At 47.2% G+C, this 14,553-nt stretch overlaps 1 pseudogene; it reads left to right on the forward strand.

Annotated features, from left to right (window-relative positions):
• Positions 1-14,553, forward strand: part of LOC120639286 — a 56,920-nt pseudogene that overhangs the window by 25,862 nt on the left and 16,505 nt on the right.

Raw genomic sequence — 14,553 nt, forward strand, 5'->3', positions numbered from 1 at the left:
AAAATGCTAGCTCATGAAAATTGCAATGATATGTACTCTCGCTTGAATGTCATTGTCAAGGACATTAATGCACTTAAAATATCCAAAATTGACAGTGCCTCCATCAATCGCAAGATTCTCATGCTCCTCCCAAAGCCCAAGTATAACATCATCAATGCTATGCTTCAAAAGGAGAATCTTGACACAATGGAAGTAGGAGAACTTGTGGGCGAAATTCGCGCTCATGAGATGAGTATCCTTGGTATGTCCGAAGAGCCAACTTCAAGCAAATCAATTGCTCTAAAGACCAAGGCAAACAAAGCCCGCAAGCTCAAGATGATCAAGCAAGATTCAAGCTCAAGCAATGAAGAAGATGATCATCATGAAAGCTCATCCGATGTTGAAGATGATGGAGAGCTTGCTCTTATGATGAGAAAGTTCACCCGCTTGAATGACAAGATCAACAAGAAGGGGTTCAACTTTGACTCTAAGAAGGGAATGTTCCGGCCAATGGATGTCAAGAACAAGATTTGCTACAATTGTGGAGAAAAAGGTCACATCCGTCCAAATTGCCCCAAGCCGGACAAAAGAAACAAGGATCACAAGAGCAAGCATCGCCATGATTCAAGCGATGATGAAGAAGAAGAAAGGAAGAACAAAAACAAGAGACTTGGGAAGAAAAAGAGCCATGACAAGAAGACCAAGCTCTTCCCAAAGAAGAAAGGGCACACCAAGAGAAGCTTCTTGGTGGAAAAACAAGAGTGGGTGACCGATGTCTCATCAAGCGAAGATTCAAGTGATGAAGAAGACATAGTCACCATCGCCCTCACAAATGAAGAACCATCACTACCTCCACCTCCAATGTGCCTCATGGCCAAAGGTAACTCTAAGGTATGTGAGAGTGAAGATGATAGTGATGATGAGCTTGACCCTAATGAGTTTGCTAACCTCATTAATGAGTATACATCCGTCATCAAGAGGGAAAAGGGCAAAGTCAAGATTCTTGAGAGCACTCGTGCAAAGTTAGAGCTTGCCCACTTCGATTTGCTTGGCAAGTACAATGACTTGCTCAAAAAGCACAATGAGTCACTTGTACTTACTAAGCAAGTTGAAGAGAGCCACAAAAAGCTTAAACAAGAGCATAGGGAGTTGGCTCACAAGTATCAAGAACTTGAATTTGCCTATGAAGCAATTGACCCAAGTCTTGAAAACTTTGCTCATGAAACTATTGAGAAGGTCAATGCTTCTACTTCATGTGATGACCTACTCATTAATGCAAATGCTACTAATGCTTTGCCCAAGCTTGCACCTTCTAGGGAAAAGGAATTGATGGATCAAGTTGCAAGTCTCAAGAGTAGTGTGGAGAAGCTCTCAAGAGGAGAATACATCCACAAGGAAATTCTCTTCAACAATGCACGTGACTATGGCAAGAGAGGTCTTGGTTCATTTCCGGAGCCAAATCAAGGCACTACTCCTTCTCCGGAGATCAAGATAAGCTTCATCAAGGAAGTTGGTTCATATTGCCAACATTGCCAAGTCACCGGGCACCACACTAGGGAGTGCACTTTACCATCACGTCCTCTTCCTAAATTACCCAAGAATTATTCTTCAATGTTTCAAAATAACCATTTTCTCTTGAGTAAAGTGAAGGGCAAGGTGAAGGCCAAATTCATTGGCAAACTCACTAAGAAGTCAAAGAAGAAGCTCCCCAAGCAACTTTGGGTCCCAAAAGCTCTTGTCACACATGTGCAAGGCCCAAAGCTTGTTTGGGTTCCTAAAACTCAAAAGTGAATTCTCATGTGTGTAGGTGAACTACAAAGCCGGTGGAAAACATTGGGTACTTGATAGCGGTTGCTCTCAACACATGACCGGCAATGATAGCATGTTCACCTCCCTTGAAGACCCCGGCGATCATGAACACGTCACCTATGGTGATAACTCAAGGGGAAAAGTTTTAGGTTTGGGTAGAATAGCAATTTCTAAAGATTTATCTATTTCTAATGTTTTGTTTGTAGAAGCACTTAGTTTTAATCTTATTTCAATTGCTCAATTGTGTGATCTTGGACTAACGTGTGCCTTTGACAAGAATGGTGTTGTAGTAACTCATGAAAAAGACAAGTCATTGGTATTCACGGGGTTTAGGCATGGCAACATTTACTTGGTGGATTTCTCTTCAAAGCAAACAAGTACCATGACATGCCTCTTCACCAAGTCTTCTCTTGGGTGGCTTTGGCATAGAAGAATTGCTCATATTGGCATGAGCAACCTCAAGAAAGCCCACAAGAGAGGGATGATCACCGGCTTGAAGGACGTCACCTTTGACAAGAACAAGCTATGTAAAGCATGTCAAGCCGGGAAGCAAGTTGCAACACATCATCCCATCAAGACGATGTTGTCTACCTCCAAGCCGCTCGAGCTACTACACATGGATCTCTTTGGTCCAACTACATACAAGAGCATTGGTGGTAACCTCTATTGCCTAGTAATCGTTGATGATTTTTCACGTTACACTTGGGTTATGTTTCTAGGCGATAAGGGTGAAACTCCGGAACTCTTCAAGACATTTGCAAGAAGAGCTCAAAGGGAGTACAACTCCCCAATTGTGAAGATCCGGAGTGACAACGGCACCGAGTTCAAGAACATGAAGATTGAAGAATGGTGCGATGAAGAGGGCATCAAGCATGAGTTTTCCGCCACCTACACGCCTCAACAAAATGGAGTGGTGGAAAGAAAGAACAAGACTCTCATCACCCTAGCTAGAGCAATGTTGGATGATTATGGCACATCCGAGAAATTTTGGGCGGAAGCAATCAACACGGCGTGTCATGCATCCAACCGAGTGTATCCTCACCGACTCCTCAAGAAAACTCCATATGAGCTCATCACCGGGAAGAAACCAAATATATCATACTTTCGAGTCTTTGGTTGCAAATGCTTCATCTACAAGAAGAAAAGGCTCGGTAAGTTTGAAAGTAGATGTGATGAAGGTTTCTTTCTTGGTTATGCATCAAACTCCAAAGCATATAGAGTATTCAATCAAACCTCTGGGTTAGTTGAAGAAACATGTGATGTGGAGTTTGATGAATCTAATGGCTCCCAAGAGGAGGTTGTTGGCTATGAAAATGTAGGTGATGAGGAGATTGATGAAGCTTTGAAGAAGATGTCCATTGGGGATATCAAGCCGGAAGAGGTGCATGAAGACAATGATCAAGGGGGAGGACCTTCCTCATCTACACCAAGCACCTCCACGGCGCCCCAAGTGGATGAAGATCAAGAAAAAGATGATACACAACCTCAAGAAGATGTGCCAACGCCAACACCCCAAGTTCAAGAACAAGAAGAGCAAAGTGTTCCACCACAAGCACAAGTCACTCATGATCCACCCCAACAAGCATCAACGCAAGTACCGCTAGTGAAGCATGGTCGCATCTCCAAGGATCATCCAATTGGTCAAATCATTGGTAGTCCATCAAAGGGAGTAAGAACTCGCTCTAAACATGCTTCATTTTGCGAATAACACTCGTTTGTTTCTTGTATTGAACCCACTAGCATAGAGGAAGCGCTTGAGGACTCGGATTGGGTGATGGCCATGCAAGAAGAATTGAACAACTTCACCCGCAATGAAGTTTGGGTCCTCGAAGCTCCTCCAAAAGACAAGAACATCATCGGCACCAAGTGGGTCTTTCGGAACAAGCAAGATGAACATGGGGTGGTGGTACGCAACAAAGCAAGACTTGTGGCAAAAGGGTTTTCTCAAGTCGAAGGTTTGGATTTTGGTGAAACTTTTGCTCCCGTCGCAAGACTTGAAGCTATCCGTATCCTTCTTGCTTACTCTTCACATCATAACATTAAGTTGTATCAAATGGATGTGAAAAGTGCATTCTTAAATGGCGTTATTAACGAACTTGTTTATGTTGAGCAACCTCCCGGGTTTGAAGATCCGAGGAATCCTAACCATGTTTATAGGTTGCACAAGGCACTCTATGGGCTCAAACAAGCTCCAAGGTCTTGGTATGAGAGGCTTCGTGACTTCCTAATCATGCAAGGCTTCAAGATCGGGAGGGTGGACACCACGTTGTTCACAAAAGACGTCAACGGGGATCTTTTCATTTGTCAAATTTATGTTGACGATATTATCTTTGGCTCAACTAATGATTTACTAAGCCATGAGTTTGCTACCATGATGTCTAGGGAATTCGAGATGTCCATGATTGGCGAATTGACCTTCTTCCTTGGTTTTCAAGTCAAACAAATGAAGGAAGGGACATTCATCCATCAAGAAAAGTATACTAAAGATATCTTGAAGAAGTTCAAGATGGATGAGTGCAAGCCAATCAAGACACCCATGGCAACCAATGGGCATCTCGACTTGGATGTGGACGGTAAACCGGTTGATCAATCCCTCTATCGTTCTATGATAGGGTCTTTGCTTTACCTTACCGCATCTAGGCCCGATATAATGTTTAGTGTGTGCTTGTGTGCCCGCTTTCAAGCTAACCCAAAGGAGTCACACCTTTCGGCTGTGAATAGGATCCTTCGGTATCTCAAGCACACTCCTAGCATAGGCTTGTGGTACCCCAAAGGCGCTAGTTTAGATCTCTTGGGATACTCGGATTCGGATTTTGCCGGAAGCCGTGTGGATCGCAAGAGTACCTCCGGGGGTTGTCACTTGCTTGGGCGTTCTCTAGTTTCTTGGTCAAGTAAGAAGCAAAATTCCGTGGCTTTGTCCACCGCGGAAGCGGAATATATAGCGGCCGGTGCATGTTGTGCCCAAATCCTATATATGAAGCAAACCCTTTTGGACTTTGGTGTGAAACTAGATAGGGTCCCACTCCTTTGTGACAATGAAAGTGCCGTAAAAATTGCCAAGAATCCGGTTCAACACTCTCGCACAAAGCACATTGATATTCGCCATCACTTCTTGCGTGATCACGAAGCCAAGGGGGACATTTCCCTTCAAGGTGTGAGATCCGAGGAGCAATTGGCGGATATATTCACAAAACCTTTAGACGAGAGTACCTTTGTTAGGCTAAGGAATGAGCTTAATGTGTTAGATGCGGCAAACGTCATGTAAGTTGCCATGTCATATAGAAAAATGCATACATATAGGACACTTGTCTAACCATGGTAAGATAGTGATGAGCAAGGGTTTAGCTAGAGGTGGTGGTCCACTTGTTTTCCTCTAGGCTTGTAGAAAGGCTCATCATGAAGAAGCTTCCCGTGGGTTCAAACTTGACAAGTAGATCTTAATTTCTTGTTATGCATTTCTTGTCATATAGATGTGCACTTCATGTTTACTATACTTTCGCATGTGGTTGTACCTTGCATTATCATTGCATGCGTAAGGGTCACAAAGGAGATCACTTGATGAAAATGAGACTTGTTTTCATATACAAGATCTTAATTCATGAAAAGTGAAAAGAGCAAAGTGTTAGGTGCGTTATTGCCTAGTGAGCAATGTCATGATGAGTTTGAAGCTTTCTATCTTCAATATTCCTATGACATGGCTCATACATTTTTTTTGGCTTTTTGTCTCTCTTGCGGCTTTTCCTTGTGTTTGAAAAGAAATTTATTTAAGCAAGTGTGCTATCCTATTTATTTTGAGGGGTAAAGTCGCCTATGCAAGTCCATTAACTTGAGTTTATTTGAATCTTATAAGTTTATTGGACTTAGCATAGAAGAGTGAGCTGAGAGAGGGTTTTCGGGTTCACCGGTTAAACCGACGTTCAATGGAGCATCATCATCGGTTTAACCGGCGTTACTAAAGTTTGTCTCAGCTCAGTCAAGTTTCAGGCGTTCAACCGGCGTATACAAAAGTCACATCATCGGATCAACCGGTGATAGTAAATACAAATCAGACCTAGCAATCAACCGGTGTTTTGATCAATCAACCGACGAGGTCACTTTTGGCAGCATCGGTTCAACCGGCGTTCAAAAACAGATCTGGTAGAGTCTCGGGTGAACTACACCGACGCAATCAACCGGCGCTCAAACCCTAGGCGTCGGATCGACCGGCGTTAAGAAAAATCGTGGGCCCGCCTGTCATATATGTCTCTTGCCCGCGCTGCCGGCCCCTGTTTTTCTTCTCTCTTCACGCCGCCGCCGCCCGACCTCGTTCTCGCGCCGCCTCTCGCCTCCGCGCCGCCACCACTCGCCGCCGCTCGCCTGCACGTCGAGCCGCCGCCGCCGCGCCCTCGCGCTCGCCCAGCGCCGCCCGTGCGCGCCTGCGCCGCCCGCGCAAATGCTCTGCGCCGCCGCCTGCGCGCGTAGCCGCCGCCGCCGCCGCACCACGCCCTCACCGCCGCTCGTGCCTCCATCGCCAAGCGTCGCCGTGCTCCACGCCGCAGCCCCACGACGCAGCCGCAGCCCCACGCCGCAGCCGCACCCGCAGCATCTTCTCGCCAGATGCTCGCCAGGTGCTCGACGATTTGCCTGAGCTGCCTCTTTCGCGCCGCGTTCGTGTTTCGCACACCGTCAGTTGAGATGGGTCGCGAGAAGAGGAAGGGGAAGGAAGTTGTGGTCGAGAAGCCCGCTCGCAAGCGGACTCGTGCAGAGAAGGAGGCCGAGAGGGCCGAGATGGTGGCCAAGGCCGCCGAGGAGCAGGCATCAGGCCGTGCTCGTCCGTTCCAGATCAGGGAGGACACCAGAGGCAGAGGCAGAGGCAGAAGCAGGGGCATGGGTAGAGTGAGAGGTGCCAGGGCCACCAGAGCCACAGCAGCAGCAGCAGCAGAGTCAGATCAGTCAGATACAGCTGCAGATTCTGACTCAGAGGCAGCACAGTCAGAGGGGCAGAGTTCTCCACAGCAGTCGTCTGAGAGAGGTTCCCCGGCAACGACAGAGCGTCGCACTGGACCGAGGACTCGGGGAGGACACCAGCCACAGGAGCCCCGCAGGTCAGCAGCAGCAGCAGCAGCAGCTCGCAGAGCCGAGGCCCTAGAGGCCGAGCGCGCAGTGTTCCGTATGGACACTGTTGTGCGTCTGGAGCCAGGTGTGATGCTCCAGAACTTGACCCGAGCCAATGCGGCCAAGGTCAAGAGGCTCAGGTGGAGTGTTGACGAGGAGGTCTGGTTCCCAGTGACCCGAGACAGCAGAGTCGACAGGAGGTTCTGGACTTTGCTACAGGCCAGCTTCTACGAGACTTTCCAGCGGAGGGGCCACCGGATCTTTCAGCACAGGGTTCTTGACTGGGTCTCACTGAGGACAGCTGCAGGGGGAGCAGATGTGAGAGCACACTTTGCTCACTTCAGAGGTCTGCCCAGACTGCTAGAGATGGAGCAGAACCGTTATATCGAGGACTGGGTCAGAGTGTTCTACGCTACAGCTTGGATAGCCCCCGAGCGCAGAGCCGTACACTTCATGTTTGGAGGGCAGGACTTTGGTTTGTCGAGGGCGACCATTGCTGGTATTCTTGGAGTTGACCTGGTCGACGTCTCGCTGCACGAGAGGGTTTACGGGGACTCAGATCCACCCCACAGGGCGATGGTTGGCGGGATTGCTCCTTCTCACGAGGCGATCACTCAGTGCTTCCGCCAGCCGTTCCCAGCCTCTTACGCCAGAGTGCCGAGCTTGCTGACCCCAGAGGCTTACGCTGTTCACATGGCACTCCGGAGGACTCTGTTACCGAGGAGTGGCTACCCAGAGGGGTTCACAGGTTTGCAGCAGCTCTTGCTCCTACACATCCTCACTCACGAGCCATTTGATATAGTTGACTTTATTTTGGCTGAGATCGAGGATGTGATCACTGATGGGATGGGTGTGGTGCGACAGTTTCCCTATGCGCACTGGATCAGTTACATATGCTCTATGATAGTGCCAGCAGAGTCACCCATCAGTGCACCTTACCGTCACGACGAGGCTCCCAGGTTCCCTGTCTACCGACCCACAGCTCCACAGGACAGGAGGAGGGGCAGACACGCAGATAGAGCAGCGATGGCTCGACTGTCACCGGAGGTTCAGGCACGAGTGGCAGAGGAGGATGAGGCACTCCTAGCAGCAGAGGCACAGCTTCCCGGGGGAGATGATGAGATTCACTGGTCTGAGCTTGAGTCAGACTCCTCCGACGACGTTGAGTACTTTCCTTCAGCTGCCCCAGCTAGTCACGATCACGAGGCAGGAGGTTCAGGACAGCCAGCACCTCCGACTTCAGCAGCTGCTACAGTCTCTGAGTCTCAGGTGACTCAGCCGTCCGAGCTCACTTCACTACTACAGCAGCTCGTGACCCAGCAGAGGGAGGACAGACTTGCTCAGGAGGAGGCCAGGAGAGCCCATGAGGCCCAGATTGCAGCTATTCAGAGAGAGGCAGCCCGAGAGCGTGCAGCGACAGAGGAGCGTTTTGTCGGGCTTATCGACAGAGTTTCACAGAGGACAGACGCTCAGTTTCAGCAGATGCAGCAGGGGATGATGGCGATGTTCGGGATGATCTCACAGCTTTACTCTCACACCGGACTCGCCCCGCAGCAGCCAGGACAGCCAGGCCTTCAGGGTGTTGGAGCACCTCAGCTTGCCGTCACACCAGCTCCTCCTCCTCCAGCTCCTACTGCAGCTCCAGCTACCTCAGCGACACCGGAGACCACGTTCTCGATGTCAGCACTCTTTGGGTCTGCCGGTCGTCCGCTCTTTTCACCACTGCCGGCGACCACACTCTTTCAGGACTCATCGCCAGCGGTTCAGTCGGTCGCCCTCCATTCCTCACTTCAGGCAGCACCTTCAGGGGGAGGAGCAGTAGAGGAGTCCCTGCTTCCACAGTCGACGCAGCCGGCAGCCTCAGCAGTCACCTCTTCAGATATTGGTACTTCTTCTGCTGACCCGGTTACGACTTCTACGGATCCTCTACCAGGCAGTGCCAGCACGAGAGCCTCCACGACAGTTACTCCCCCAGTGAGCTCAGACCCAGACCAGCAGCTTCCGTCTGTCACCGAGGGTGAGAGTTCTCCGTTCGACGACGACGACCCGGACCGCTTCATCGCCGTACCACGACAGCACGACCCGTAGCTCGCCTTTTGGTGCTTTGATGCCAAAGGGGGAGAGGTGTTAGGGGGAGCACCAGAGTTAGGGGGAGGGTAGAGCTAGAGAGAGCTCGTAGTTATCAGGACTTTGATTATTTGTATCACATTTGATGTTAGTTCATGGATATGTACATTTGTCGCTTGAGTATGCCGTTCTTTGAGACATATCTATGGATTTCGTTTGAGCCGTTGAGCTCTTTGGTCCTTCTTTTCGAGTTCGCTTGTGTTTATCCTGCTTTATCTTTCTCGCTCTCTCGTTATTTATGTTTGTGTTGTCATCAATCACCAAAAAGGGGGAGATTGTAAGCATCTAGGCCCTCAAGGTATGTTTCGGTGATTAATGACAACCATTATTGTGACTAATGAGTTTGTGCAGCTTAATAGATCATTATCGCTCATTTGGTCATATGTCAAAAGAGGCCCCTCAATTTCTTTATTCAAAAAGGCGATCTCGGTATTCAACTCAATTTTATGTCAAGACTAAGGATCTTTCTAGTCCTAAGTGTCATAAGGTTAAGAAGGACACTTAGGTTAGTATAGGTTTTATAGTTTTGTAGTGATCGCACTATTAAGAGGGGTTAAGGCTAAGTAACTTGAGCATGGACATGATCATTTAAAAATGGATGCACACTATGGTCACTCAGGTTTCTAGAAGTTCAAATAAGTGGTTCTCAAACTATATCTCAAGAATATTTGGATTTCATTCAAGACTCAAATCAGAAAAGACAAAATCAGAAAAAGTCTATACACCGGTTTAACCGACGCTCTCAATTTTCTATACGTCGGTTGAACGAAGTCAGCAGAGTCTGGACAAATTCTATACACCGGTTTAACCGACGCTCTCAATTTTCTATACGTCGGTTAAACGAAGTCAGCAGAGTCTGGATAAATTCAATACACCGGTTAAACCGACGTGTTTGAATTTAACGTCGGTGCATTGGTCCAGAGTTGGTTTTTCCAGGGAAATTCAAGTTCTATTCACCGGATTAACCGACGCTGTTTGAATCAAGACGTCGGTGCAATTGACCAGTGAGATGGTTTTTCAGAGGAATTTAAAAGTTGTACTCACCGGTTAAACCGACGATAGGTTTGAGTTAACGTCGGTGCAGTTGTCCAGAGACTTGGTTTTTCAGTGATTCAGTGGACAACTACACTCACCGGTTAAACCGATGCTACGTCGGTTAATCTGCCCCAGTTGTAACGGCTAGTTTTCAGAAGAGGCAGTTTACATTCACCGGTTAAACCGACGATGACAATGGGGGGTACGTCGGATTAACCGGCGCTACGCAGTTTTCTGGCAGCTTTTCTCCAACGGCTCTATTTGTGTGAGCTGCCTATATATACCCCTCCAATGGGTCATTTCGCCCACTCTTGACACCAGGCAACATCCAAACACTCATACCATAGTCAAGAGCCACCTTGAGCTTCATCATTCACATACTTGTGCATTCAATCAATCAAGAAGCAAGATTAAGGACTTGAGTAGAGAGAAGCTAGTGTGCATCCGTTCTTGGTGATCGGTTCTTGCTCAAGTGAAGGCCTTAGCTTGTTACTCTTGGTGATTGGCATCACCTAGGCGATCTTGGTGATCGAGGTGTTTCTCGCGGAGCTTGCCAAGGATTGTGGGAGCCCGGAGAAGAAGATTGTACGTGGCTTGATCTCCACCACGCCGGGATGGTGAACGGAGACTCTTAGTGAGCGCCCTCGTCTCGGTGACTTGGGAGGTGATAATACTCTTTGTGAGTGTCACAACATGGATTAGGGGTGTGTGCCAACACATCGATACCACGGGAAAAAATCCGGTTGTCTCTTGTCCATTCCTTTTATTCAAGCATTTTCTTTCATGCAATTTACTCATGTGCTTGACTTAGAGATCATAACTTAGCTCTACCTTGCTAGGCTTTACTTTGTTTTAGCTCTCTTAGCTTGTGTTAGTAGCTTAGTTATCCGGTTGGTGAATTGGTGCCCTACTAGCATTGCATATGATAAGGTTGCTTTACTTTGTTTTAGAATTTGAAAAAGGCCCAATTCACCCCCCCTCTTGGTCCATCGATCCTTACAGTCAGGCTCTTTCCTCACCGGGCCAACGGCCCCGGACCCGCTCCCCGCTCTGGGACGGGTCCGGTGACGCCACGTGTCCCTGAGGAGGGGAAGCTCCGAGCCAACAGCTGAGGCCCGGACCCCCCATAGGGGTCCGGGACCTCCCGAATCCATCCGGACCCCCACGCGCGTAGAACCAACATACCGCGGGGGGGGGGGGGTCCGGAGGCGCCGCGTGTCCCGCAAGCGCGGGCGCGGGTCTTCCGCTGGAAGACTCGCCCACCCACCTCATTCAATGCGGGTGGTTGAGGCGTGCACTGCCGCCGCGGCACGCGGGGCAGCCTTTGTCAGGTCTCACTATAGACCGCGTGTTACCGAGGTACACAGTGCAGCCGCCTGCGCCGCATCCGCGCAGAGCCCGTCTGCCGCATTAATTGGATACGACGGCACGACACTTTTCCATCATGCGCCTACGCCGCAAGCTACACGGCCCGTTCAGCTACGCTGCAGGCGACGTCGCAAGCTACGCCTGGCGCCATTTCGACAAGACAGCGTATGGGTATGCTGGACGGAGGATTCCCAGGAGCAGGCAAGAAAATCCAAGAATGTGATCTCCTTCGCCTACAATGCCATAATGTATGAACAATATGTTATTTTATACTACATCGTTTGGGCCCATCTGTCGGGGACCCAACGGCCATGTACGCGCCTCCCCTGAAATATAAAAGGGAGGCGCTCGCTGCACTCTACATGATAAGGACACGGCTACAGTGCCTGAATATTTGTCCCAATCTTTCACGGTACTTACAAATAGTTTCACTGAATATTTCTTTATTTTAGAGATATGGCTGGCACAAGATCCTATTCACGCTCAACCAGTAGCAAACACACGTTTAAAAATCAACCAGCGAACTTTGCTCTCTCGGCAAATAAATTGATGTTAATTATCTCACCAACCAATCAGGGATCAATTGGTATATAATTAAAATAACAAGCAGTAGCCAATGTCTTTCACGATAGAATAATGATCAGATCCAAAACTGAGACAACTTATATGAACCGATTCAAACCAGATAGTAGAAAATAATGTTTCGATTTGATCCAGCACCACAAGCAGTAACAGCAGAGAAGAGATCGGCTTACAGTCAATGCAATCCAAACCCAGATAATTCTTCCACCCGCAGCCACGACGAACCACGATCAGAAGAGGGGATCCACTGAAGAATCCGGAGCAGCGCACCCAGGAAACAATCCTGATCACGCTCCCAATCACGATCTAGAAGAATCGGCAAGGTAGATGAGATTAGACGGTGTCTCGCTGTTCTTAGGAGAAACCCTAGATGAGAGACAAATAAAATCCAATCTAAAGATACATGGGCATCAGCCCTAGGCTATATGGCACGCAGGCCAGCCACAAACCCAAGTCCGACTCGACCATGACCTGAAACAGACACGGACTCAACATGACCTGATAATTGTTTCGACTACTGCAACTCGTACAAAAAAGATATGACTGCGGGATTGGATCCATTGGAAAGATATTGAAATTATCTTTCTAACAAGTACTTATATAGCGAAAACGGACTTCATGTGAGGGAGATATGGCCAATTTACTCTGGGCTTGTAAAGCTGTGACGTGGCAATCCGAATTGAGTTCAAATCTTCCCATCTTGAAACTCCTTGTTAGATTCGAACCAAAGTCTTACCATACTTGAAAAACAATTTTTTTCCACTATGTTTTTGCTCAGATTAGCCCCAAACAATATGGCCTTCGTTGAATTATTGGTAATATCATAAATAACCCCATCGTTCATATCACTTTGCCACTCACCAAAGGAACCGAACTGCAGCTTGTATGTATTTTGAACGACCCTATCATGAACATTTTGATCAGCCATGGACTCATCATTCTCTCCCCCTTGAATCAAAGTCATCCTCGACTTTGGCATATTTTCAGCATTGGCATGCTTGATTGGAACAATCTTTCTAACTCTGTTGTTGCATGGCATGATGGCTGCAATATTTTTCTTATACTTCTCCTTTTTCTCATCAGCCAAGGAACTAAAATGAATAGCAGAAGGTTTTAATAATTTACCAGCTATAGCTTTAGAGTCCTTGCAAATATTTCCTGAATCAACAATAGGAGAAGTAATGATGGCATCTTTCTTTCTTGTATTAGTAGAGATTTCAGAATTACCATCACAATGGATCGAAACCGGAATAGCCATGCCATTCTCACCCTCTAGAAACAAAGCTGTTCTCGGCATTGGGGTTATTGCAGCAACCTTTTTCTTTTCTTTTGAAGTAGCAAATACCTCAGCCTTAATAGCACTAACCGTCATCGGTTTGAGCACATGATGAACTCCCTTGTGCACAAACGAATAATTATTGGAACGACCACTATGAGTAGCATCAAGATCAAACTGCCATGGTCGACCCAACAATAAATGACAAGCACTCATTGGCACAACATCACAATCTACTGTATCCATATAATTTCCAATGGAAAATTTAACTCTAGCCTTATGAGTAATTTTCAGTGTACCACTTTCATTCATCCACTGCATATAATGTGGTTTTGGCAGCCTCCATGTAGGCAAGGATAAAGCATTCACCAAATCAGAACAAATAGCATTTGTGAAGCTACCACCATCAATAATTAATTTGCATACCTTGTCATGGATTTTGCACTCTGAGTGAAATATATTGGATCGCTGTACCATCACTGTGAACTTCCCGTGCCATTATAGATAACCCATTTGATGCAACATCATTATCATCAATTTTAATGTCAGGCTGAGTATCACAAGAAGAATCAGTAGCATGCAGCCCTGATGCTAAAGAAAGATCCACCCTCTCATCAATAGAGATTTGCTCAGGCACTCCAGCCTGCTGCTCAAGTAGAGAAGAAATATCTGAAATACTAGTATTCAATGGGACATCTTCTCCAACAATAGATGTGGCTGTAGGAATATCACTAGGCAATCCCATGATAGCCGCCTGGTTAGTAGAATTATTCTTCTCAAATGGTGTAGCAGAAGAAAATTCAGAAGCAACCCAATCAGAACTCCCACTGCTTGATAATATATTCTTCTCTGGCTCAAAAGGAGGACACTACAAGAAATTTGGCCTTCCATGACGATTAGATTGTGTCACAGAAGACTAAATATTTGTCATTGTATCTAATCTATGACGACTTTGTGACAAAAAAAAGTTCGTCATTGAATGTGCGTCACTAATGACAATCAGTGACGAAATATATTAAAATTGTCATAGATTTTATGACGATATATTTATCGTCACAGATTTTTATGACGCATTAGAATCGTTATTGTTGGAGAGAAAATTGTCATAAGCTGTAGAATGTGATTTCGCCACATAGGATCAAGCTGGGTGATGTGGTTCTGACGTAGCTCTACCTTGTGACGTTTTTATTTCATCATAATTTATCTGGCCCACATTATTTTTAGGCCCACTTGTAGCCTGGTCCAGCCCATGTTTAGACCCATTTACAGCCTGGCCCAGCCCA

The sequence above is a fragment of the Panicum virgatum genome, chromosome 6K (genome assembly GCF_016808335.1).
Source record: "Panicum virgatum strain AP13 chromosome 6K, P.virgatum_v5, whole genome shotgun sequence".
In the NCBI taxonomy this organism is placed as follows: domain Eukaryota; kingdom Viridiplantae; phylum Streptophyta; class Magnoliopsida; order Poales; family Poaceae; genus Panicum; species Panicum virgatum.